This window comes from Balaenoptera ricei, chromosome 6 (assembly GCF_028023285.1).
Source record: "Balaenoptera ricei isolate mBalRic1 chromosome 6, mBalRic1.hap2, whole genome shotgun sequence".
NCBI lineage: Eukaryota > Metazoa > Chordata > Mammalia > Artiodactyla > Balaenopteridae > Balaenoptera > Balaenoptera ricei.
Window position 1 is genome coordinate 76,314,344 of NC_082644.1, and position 11,003 is coordinate 76,325,346.

Below are 11,003 nucleotides of genomic sequence, written 5' to 3' on the forward strand. Positions count from 1 at the left end.
TTGAAAGAAGTGTAATTCTAAAGACAGAAGAACACAGCTTGGCAACTTTATAGGTCATGTGAATAAAGCCAACATTTGAGTTCTGATTTTTCTTGGCAAAATACAACTTTCTACCTCAAAGAAATAGTGTTGACAAAAGCTTATTCTTAAAAACTTTCCTTAAACATCAAATGTCTTTTACAAAGTAACTTGGATACTAAAGTGTAAATTAATCTAATACCGTAATACTGAGTTTCCATTTTGAAAATTTATACAAGACTTGAAAAGTGAAGACCTTGAGTTCAATAGCTTAAAAGAAAAAAAGAGTGTTGCAGATTTGTACTGTGTTGTATTGCATTATGTTGTATTATATTATTATTCTATTCTATTCTAGCCTAACCCCCCTGAAGAACATGACTGCTTATGGTCTATCAGGAAATTAGCTGATAGATCATAAGCAGTCTATCAGGACCCACATTTTCAATGTTCTCTTTTACAGGTAATCATACACATGCCAATATTTACATATCTGTAGATTAATATAATTGCATGATAATTAATATGATACTAATATGAATTTATCATATGTGTGTGGTTCTTGAAATTTACAAAGTTATTTCAAATTCAACACCACCTCCCCCAGCCAAGAAGTTGTATGTCCAACCAATGACTTGGTGTTTTGCTTCTGTTCAGCCTCGATAACTGCCTTTGCATAACCTCAGATACGATCAAAACTCTTCTTCCAGAAATACGTACTGAACAGAGACTTCCAGAAACTTTCATAATTTGTGCTTCACTGATCTCAGAGGGATTTGGGTGAATCAGGTTTTCTACTCCTATCAGCCAATGCAAGCTTATGCAACTGTTGTTTCACTGAACCATCTAATATTAATATGAAACCTCAAACTCTGTATACAGGACGCAGATCCTTCCTTATCACAGTCCTCAGGCTGCACCTTACACTTGGCTTCTTTTCATAAATCCTTTTCACATGTCATACCCAGGGCCAATGGCTGCAGTCAATAATTAATGCTAGTGGGTTGGCTCTTTTCCAAAATTCAGTTATTTGTCTTCTCAGTTGGTATCATATGGACAATCTTTGCAAAATTACTCAAGAGATTTTTTTTAAATGGTGTATTGGAGAGAGATAATTGAGAGCTGTTGTACTTTCAAATTCTTATCTGTGATTATAATAGTGAGCACAGGCCAAAGGATTCCATGCATTTTTCATTAAGTGAGGAATTTTATTTGTCTAACTTCATAACTTAATGTGACTCTTCAACTAGGACACAATGAAAAATGATAAACAGAAGTATTCAGTCTTGAAATTCTACTCCATGCTAGCCAAGGTCAGCCTGCCTGCACAGATGACCAGGCACAGAATGAGGCATAGAGAGCCTTGGTATGTGTGGACACCCTTCATGTATACCCACTCCTCCATCAGAGGACTCACTCCGAGAAAGATCAGCAGCTTCTGAAAGCCAGGAACTCCCTGGCACTACAAGAAGGCCTTGTGCTGCTAGGAGCTGGCCTGCCACTCACAGCTAAACCATGGTATTCTCTTATTGAATAGAAATAATTTCAGAGAATGCCAAAACCAGACAAGGCCACACTGTGATTTTGTTGGATCAAGGCAAAAACAAGAACCTCCTGTAATTATGTCTTAGACAAAAACAAGGACATTACCCAAGTGATAAAAAATACCAGATGTTACCCTAATCTGGCTACTATGAGTAACTATTGCCTTTTGACCAGTTACAGTTTTAGCTGTACACCATTCCTCTCTACTGCCTAGAAAATAATTTTTAAGATGCCCAAAGAATTATCTTTAATTCTTGATAGCAGCAATCAATCCAGAGCAAGAGGCCTGCTTCCTTGAACTCTTCCTAAAATCACCAAACGTATGTCCAAATCTTCTAAGTCGTTTCTTACACCCTTTCACTGAGATGCCCCCAAGGTTTCTCAAAGGGCATGTTCTTCCTCATTATAACAAGTGAATAAAAGCAACTTTGTTATACTACAAATGTGTTCTGGGAGGTTTTTGGCTGGAGAAATTTGGCAAATCTGTGGCATGAGCATTTGGGGGCCAAAGGAAAGCTAGAAGAACACTCACCAGAAAAGACAGATATATGTAAAGGACAGAGAGGTAAATTAACAGCAATAGAAATTCTTCCAAGTGTGCAGAAAAAAGGGAGATTGATATGGAAAGAGGGAGAGAGAGAGACATTGCTAGAGACAATTTATGAAGAGAGGACTTGAGAAAATAGACACAGGTCACCGTGGGATGTTGGAGGCTAGTGGTGGTGAGAATGGAAATAATTCATCCATGCCTCCATTCACTTATTTAGTCCACCAGCAAGAATTTACTGAGCTCTAACTATGTGCTGGACACCGGGGCCTGGGGATGCAATGATAAACAAGAGGAAAATACTATCCCTGCCTTTCTGGATCTCACAGTTGGTGGTAGGGAGTGGAAGTTATCTGACATTGAGATAACAAACATTACTCAGGTAATTGCAGAAATAAGAATTGCTCATGACAAGTGCTCTGGAGGAAGGATCTAGGAGGCTCTGAGAGACTCTACAAAGACGGGGAGGCCACAGGTGGCTTCTTTGGGCCAAGATCTGAAGAATGAGTAAGAGCTAACCAGGTGAAGAGATGATGGAAGAATAACCCAGGCAGAAAGAAGGACATCGGTGAAAGCCTTGTGGTGGGAAAGAATATGTTAAGTATAAAAGCATGAAATAAGCACTGGAATGGCAATAACAGTAGGATATTCTGTATGAGAGAGTAGAGAGGTAATTAGGGGTGCAATATGCAGAATATTTTAGGACAAGGACTGGCAAATTAGAGCCTGTGTGTCAAACCCAGCCTGTTGCTTGATTATATGTGAAGTTTTATTGGACCGCAGCCCCCTATTTGTTTATTGTTTGTGGCTATTTTTCATTATAATAACAGTGTTGAAAAGTTGCAACAGAGACTGTATGGCCAGGAAAATCTACAATATTTATTTATTTATTTATTTATTTATTTATTTATTTATTTATTTATTACAATATTTATTATATAGTCCTTTAGAGGAAAAAGTTTGCTGACCCCTGTTACAGGTTTTGCCAGGAGTTTTGTCTTTATTGGAAGAGAAATAGAATGCCATCAATGGCGTGGAAGAAATGCCTCAGGCTGTAACATGGTGAATTCAATGAACAGAGCCCAGAGGACATGTGGGTAGACAAATTATGAGGCAAGGGGGGTAGTTCAGGTGAGAGATGAGGTTGTTTAAGAATAGGGAGGAGGTGGTGGAGATGGAGGGAAATGTGATGAATTGGATATGTGAAACATGTGAAATGGAGAAGAGAAATCAGGGAAGACTTCTGGCTTCTGGCTTGTACAACTAGAGAGAAGATAATGGCATTTGCTGAGCTAGGGGATGCTCAAAAGAGAACCAGCATTTTGTTAATTTATTTTTACACAAGTGAGAAGATTATGAGTTAAGTTTGGGTGTGTCAATTTTGAGGTCACTCTGAGATGCCCAAGAGAAGATACACATTAGACAGGTGGATATACAGTTCTGGAGCTCAGGGAAGAGTACGAGTTGCATACAAATCTTCCCCTATGTTTATAAACAATTTGGAACTAACCCAAGGAGATAAGTGGGGATCAAAGTCCAGAATCAGATTCTGAAAATATTGAACTTGAGTGCATTGTAGGGCTTCCTCTCACTGGGATTTGATCTCCTCAATCTAGAGAATGGCGGACATGCCCTACAGGAAGGTACCAAACGGACACAAAAGAGCTGGAGGAGGAAAGTATGTGCCACTTGAGAACAGAACACAACAAGAGGAAAAGAACAATAGACAAGAGGTGGGGTCATTCATGGACAAGGCCTTCAACACCAATTATCTCAGCCAGTAGAGAAACATGGCACAGATGAAGGCCACATTCTAACTGAAGTCACCACTCTGATAAGCTACTTCTTCATCCAAAAGAGAAATGGCCAGATAGAGAGAGGAGCTAGAAGTATTTGTTTTAATACTCTTCTAAGTCAGAGAGTTGAGACTGAGAACCATTTCCATTATGGCAATGTGAGGACTCGGGGAGGGGCATGGATACACGTTTCCTTTTAATAAAAGATTCCAAAATCATATAGAGGACAAGAGACATATTAGAGGTTCAAAATTTATGTTGTTATGTTCTAATTTTAGGAAAGGAGAAACTATGGAGCTAAATTTAAATAAAAGAAACTCATTAACATAATTGTATTTTAGTAAACAAAGCGGACAGGGGATTAGTGGACATAAGGAGACACTAGTAAGACGTCTACAGAGGGCTGCCTGGAAGTAGCTTTCCAGGGCTTGGCCATTCTCACTGGTCAAGTATTAGTGGAGGGTGAAAAAATTCTGACCCTGAACTTTGAGCACTAATAAAGCCTAGATGTCTTTACCACTTCAAGACATTCACTGTGGTGAATAGGAGATTTAATGTAGTTGATGTACTAGGAAGTAGCTCCTAAGAATTTTTTAATCAGTCCTGCAAAACAAGTCCATTCTTTGTTAGTCGTAACTCAGTATGGAGCCGCCATTAGGACTGAATTTTGAGCTCTTATTATTATGCTGGTTAATCACTGACTGTGTTTTCAGTGGGAAAATAAAGGATGTCTTTGTTTTTTAATCAAATTCAATGGCCTTTCATAAAAGTAAAATTTTCTTCTCATAATGTTAATGCAGTGTTTCCTTTTATATTTTTAATTTTTGCCTTTTAAATGCTCATAAACTCAGAAGTTATGCATGCTTGTTGCAAAAACTCTAATATTATGGAAATAAATGCAGTGTAAAATGAAAGCCTCCCTGAAAGGCATTTACCTGCTCCCTTCTCTCTCCCTAGAGTAAGTATCAGGGTTAACAATTTTGACTGTATACACTTACAGAATTTTATCCATGCATTTACATATATAGTTTTCTTTATAAAAATAGAAATCACACTACATAATATTATTATTGTTATTATTATTATTTATCTTGGTTTCCTCACTCAACTGGAACCTCAAACCAGTACCAACAGATCTACTTGAGTAACTTTAACAACTGCAAGGTAACACTTAGACTATGTGTGGATGTAAGGTGTTTTGTAGTATTCAGAACCCAAAGCAACATTTTTGTAATGATCCTTAGCATGATATTGTCAGATTTGTAAAAGAACTATTTCATCTCTATGTTTAAACTATAGACCAGGTTTTATGTTATGATCAAAAGAGAGACAACGGAGCTTCATGGAATGAGCCCTTGAACTAGTTCAGCTCAACATTTGATTTTTCTATGATTTAAAGTCCTTATTTGTAATGAGATTTGGATCCAGTTTATTTCTAATATTCCTGCTAACTCTAGAATTGTGTATGTGTCGAGTATTGGAACATCCAGTCTTAAGACGCTTTAAGAGCTTTTCCTATTTGTCAATATTAAACACCTATTTGCACTCGATACTTTAGGTAAGCCGAGGGACAAAAATACATGCTACCTGTCATCCATGTCAGGTATTGATTGAAAGATAATTTCTCATTTGCCCTTGAATTGTTGTTTCCAACAGTAACTATTTTCCAGAAGTGCTGAGAAGTTCTATGAAAGTAAGGAATTAAGAATCCAAATGGGGATTAAACTCTTAATTGCTAGAGAAATGGAATCAAGCCAACTAAAATAAAATTTCTTAAGGTGAAGAAGAAGTTTCCTTTCGGTTGTGAGAAATAACTTCAGGAGAAAAAGCAAAAAGAGAAAAATGTATGGGACCAAGTATGGGCAAAAGCAGAATATTGGGGTTGCTACTGTAGAAGAATGAAAAGTGTGGAGTCATTCTGGTCCCTGGAAAAGAACTGCTGCTCCCCCTTGTGGCCAGTGTAGAGAGCTAACACCCTGATAAAGCAAGGCCTTTCATTCTAGACACAAAATGATGTAAGATCTGTTTGGATTACAGTGATATACTGCTTTTAAGGGGAAAATAAAAGGCATTTTCAAATGGAAACTTCAAGTGATGGTTCTGTCTCAGGTATAGGCTTCATGTCACCAAGGGCAGATGATGTGAGGCTGTGCCCACTTGGAGCCGCAGATGCTGACTGTGGTCAACTCATGTAGTTGGTTGGTCGACACTTACTTAACAAACATGTGTTTGTTTGCCAACCACTTTGTAAAGTACTAAGAAGAGTGTAAAGTAATATAATACAATCATCTTTCAAAAGTATGCCATCCACCTGGGAATATAAAGTATAAACACAAGGAGACAGCTCATTACGAGGTGGTGGATTGCTGTCATACTGGGTGACCTAGAGCAGGGAGAAGGGAGAGGGGCTTTTTTGCACTGGGACCTGAAGGGTAGGCGTGCTTCAGAGAGGCTTAGGATGGTAATAAGCCAATCAAGTAGCAAAGCATAAAGCCAGGAAGTTAACCAAGTTTTGTGTTTATCCACTAAAGGCAAGAAAGAATACTTGGGGCCTGATTAAGTAATTCTGAGCTAACCACTTTGGACTATATCCCACTTGTTTTATAGATAAATAACTGTTAAATGTATTTGCATAGAGAAGTGGCATAATGTGACATGTTTCAGGAAGTTTAATATGGGAAACTATATGCAATAAGTGTTCTTTAATTGCATATGAATTTAAACATTAAAAGAATTACAATTATTTTTTTAAAGTTGTACCTCTCTAATCCATTATTCCCTATCCTCATATGAGCTGTTTTTTCCTGTAATGTATTACTATTTGACATTATATGATTATATACGTGTTTGTTTGTTTGCTGTATCCCTCACTGATTACAAATCCATGAAAGCCGCAACTCTGTCACTTTTGTTTACTGCTGTATCCCTAACTCCTCAGACAGCAGTGGACACTGGCTAAATATTCATTGATATTATAAATAAATCTACATTGAAAGGCAAAAGGCTTGAGGTAAGGAGAGCAATTAAGTGTTTATCAAGATGATGAAACTTGACCTTGAACAGAGGAAAGAGAAGAGAAAAAAAAGAGATTCAATATTTTGAAGATTGAGTAAACTAGATTTGATAACTCGCTGAATGTGACTGGCGAGGGAGGAAAAAAGAAGTTAAAATTGCTGAGGCTTCAAGGTTATGTGCATGCGAGGGTGATGGTAGCGTTAAAACAAATCAGGGCCATCGGCTGGAAAGTATCTTTTGGCTGGATAACAGAGTAAGCTTGTGACACAGTCTGAGAGGGACAGTTAGTGATTTCTGATTAGAATCCAAGAAGCAGGCCAGGCTTGCAGATTTAGCTTTACGGCAGAAAGGAGAGCTGAACCATGAGCTAAGATAAGATTTCTGTGGGACGAACTCTAGATGCTATGAGGAGGAGAGGAGAGAACTGAACCTTATAGTTATATAAGCCATCTTCAAAACTGACCTTAAGCACTGTGACCCACTCCTAATTTATGCCTTCATGCTACATATTGAGCCCTGACTAAAAAAAACGTGATAGGAGGATTCTGGGCAACTCACAGTCTTGTTAAGGGAGGCAAACCTGAAGAAAAGATGTATACACATGACTCATCAAAATGAATCAGCTACCCCAGCTCCAGCCGACTGTAGACCTGGCGTCGTCAGATCTTATGATCTTTCAAGACAGGCTGAGTTTTTATGTGAGAATTTCTAGCATCTAAATATAGGACATTGATTAAAATATGTGGGCCAAATAAACCATTTTTGCTGACTGGATTTATTTTTTAATTTATTTTATTGAAGTATAGTTGATTTACAATGTTATGTTAATTTCTGCTGTACAGCAAAGTGATCAGTTACACATATTCTTTTTCATATTCTTTTCCATTATGGTTTATCACAGGATATTGAATATAGTTCCTTGTGCTATACAGTAGAACCTTGTCGTTTATCCATTCTATATATAATAGTTTGCATCTGCTAATCCCAGACTCCCAAACTGGCTGGATTTAATCTGCAGCCAGCCCTATTATAATCTCAATCAAGAAGAGAGTCCTCCGCAGACGTAGAGAATGGACTTGAGGACGCGGGGTGGGGGAAGGGTAAATTGGGACGACGTGCGAGAGTGGCATGGATTTATATATACTACCAAATGTAAAATAGATAGCTAGTGGGAAGCAGCCGCATAGCACAGGGAGATCAGCTCTGTGCTTTGCGTCCACCTAGAGGGGTGGGATAGGGAGGGTGGGAGGGAGACGCAAGAGGGAGGAGATATGAGGATGTATATATATGTATAGCTGATTCACTTTGTTATACAGCAGAAACTAACACACCATTGTAAAGCAATTATACCCCAATAAAGATGTTAAGAAAAATAATAAGGATAAAGACAAAAAAAAAAGAAGAGAGTCCTCTATCTCCCTTACCCCTTACATTGTGCAATCTCGGGGAGGATGCTTTAGTCCTGTGAGAATCAGATTAAACAGTCTGGTAGGGAGGGGTGTTTTAGAAAGGCCACTGGGTACTGGTAGATAGGATCACTCTCGCACATAGGTCTGTATGAGTTAAATAAATAACTCATTCAGTTATTTATTTAAGAAATAACTCATTCAGTTATTTATTTAAGAAATAACTCATTCAGTTATTTATTTAAGAAATACTTACAGAGCCCATACCATGGGGTAGGAACTCAGTATATAAGGGTGAGCAAATTAGAAAAATTGACATTTTGTTGAGGCAAATTTCATCAGTTAAGAGACTAAAGATTATTACCAACGGGAAGAAGAGAACTCTTAACATCTACAGTATGTATCTACCTGGTGTGCTGGCTGAAACTGCTTTAATTTTTATGAGAAAGCTGGAGTGGAAGGGGAGGAACATTTCTAGGTGAAGTGTTTATCTGTGTGAATTGCTGGGGAAGTGTAGGTAGGGACTGTGAAAAAGGCCCTAGAAATATCTAGTACAGGCAAGAGAAAAGAAAATTAATAAAGAATGAAATACATCACATTTGTTACCTATAGGAATAACAGTGAAAAATGAGTTGATTTGAATTCTGATTAAACCAGTGGCTTCCAAGCTTTCTTTGTTTGTGTCACAGTAAATAAACTATTTTTCCTTTCCACACACTATAAAAGATGCACACATATACACATACTAAAACAAAAGTTTCACATATTAATATTTACATTTACCATATGACATATTGAGAAATTCTCCATTGTTTTATTTTGTTTTTTTAAGAACACTGATCATGACCTACAAATAAGCTAAACCCACATCCTTGAAAACACTGGATTAAATAAAATAGACACTTGTCCTTGTGTATCAGTCATTACTTCTTCTCAATGGGCCATGGATTTTCTAGGACTTTGGTTCTGAAAGTGTATGGTGATATCTGAGACATAGTACTATTAAGTTAGTAGAAGTAAACCATTTAATTATTTGTTTTTTTAGATGTAATACCAATTTATATTGAGAAACTATGTTTGTTTTCAGGGACTTTTTACTTTTACTAGTAGAAATCAAGTTAATCGTGATTTTGAAAGAGTCTACAAACTGAAATTTTAAAATAAAGGGTAGCCAGGAAATTTAAATTTTTATTTGTAGAACTTGTTTGCTTTTAAAGATACTTATGACCAAAATGTTAGTGATAATTGAGTATTGCTTAAATTTACAACATAGTAATGACATTAGAAAAATTAGCCCAAGATGTATAGCGTTTTGGAAATATGGAAGTTTATTTATTAATATTGACTCATGCTACTATTTTTTTATCGACTTTTCTAACTTGTTGGATATTGAAATAATTAAAAGAGCAGGATATTATATAGAAATCATTACCTGTGTACAAAGCTTTTAGAAGTTGAATTTCTGGAATGTGGTGCAGTTTATTTATAATGTTTATACTATGTTTTTTAGAAAATGACTAGTGTATATTGAAGTACTATAGAATTACACTGACATTTTCTATCATGTAACAATTTTTTAGGATAAGAAAAGAAGACAGAAGCCAAATAAGCAAGTAAAGAAAGGAACCATAAAATTGATAATCCAAGACATACAGAATACAGTAAAGTTTTATATTAATCCAAATTTTTGAATCGCATTCCCCAAGTAGTAGGTAATAAACATGTACTTCCTGTAATAGGTTCTCTACCATGATACCATTTGATTTTCCTGCCTTCACATTTTATAATATGGCAGATGGAAGAGTAAATCTTTGTGATATTTATAGAGGTCATTATCCTTTGTTAAAGAGATTGTATGAGAAATTCTGTAACTATTCATGATGTTATGAATGGAGGTTGAGAATGTAGCTTTTGGATTTTTTTTGGATTCTCACTCAAATTCAAATCCTGGCCTCAAATTTAATTAGCTGTGTAACTTTAATTGCGCTACAAGTGACCATTGGACCTTTCAGGCACAAATGCATAATTTGAACATAGTCATAAGGAAACATCAGACAAAGTTACATTTAACAACATTCTAGCAAAGACTAGACCGCACTCTTCTAAAGTGTTAAAGTCGTGAAAGAGAAAGGAAAACTGTGGAATGACTCTATGTTGAAGGAGCTTATAACAACATGGCAACTACAGACAATATATTTTCTTCTGCTATAAAGAACATTATCAGGCAATTTGAATATGATAATATTAGTGTATTAATGTTAATTTCCTGGTTTTATCCTTACTGTAGTTATTGAAGAGAAAAAGAGAATGATAGATAATGTAATAAGTGTTACTATTTCAGGAGCCTGTTTGAAGACTATATGGGAGTTCTTTGTACTATCCTTGAAAAAAATACCACTGAACCACAGTTAAATGGGCGTAATTATACCAAATTCAAAAAGCTCTTATTAAGGATTAAATGAGACAATTTGTGCAAAACTCCAAATAATCCTCAAAAAAATGATAGGTGTTCGATGTTTTTGCTACAACACAATATACCTGTTCCAGAAATACCAGGATTTCTTTTTTTTTTTTAACATCTTCATTGGAGTATAATTGCTTTACAATGGTGTGTTAGTTTCTGCTGTTTAACAAAGTGAATCAGCTATGCATATACATATATCCCCATATCCCCTCCCT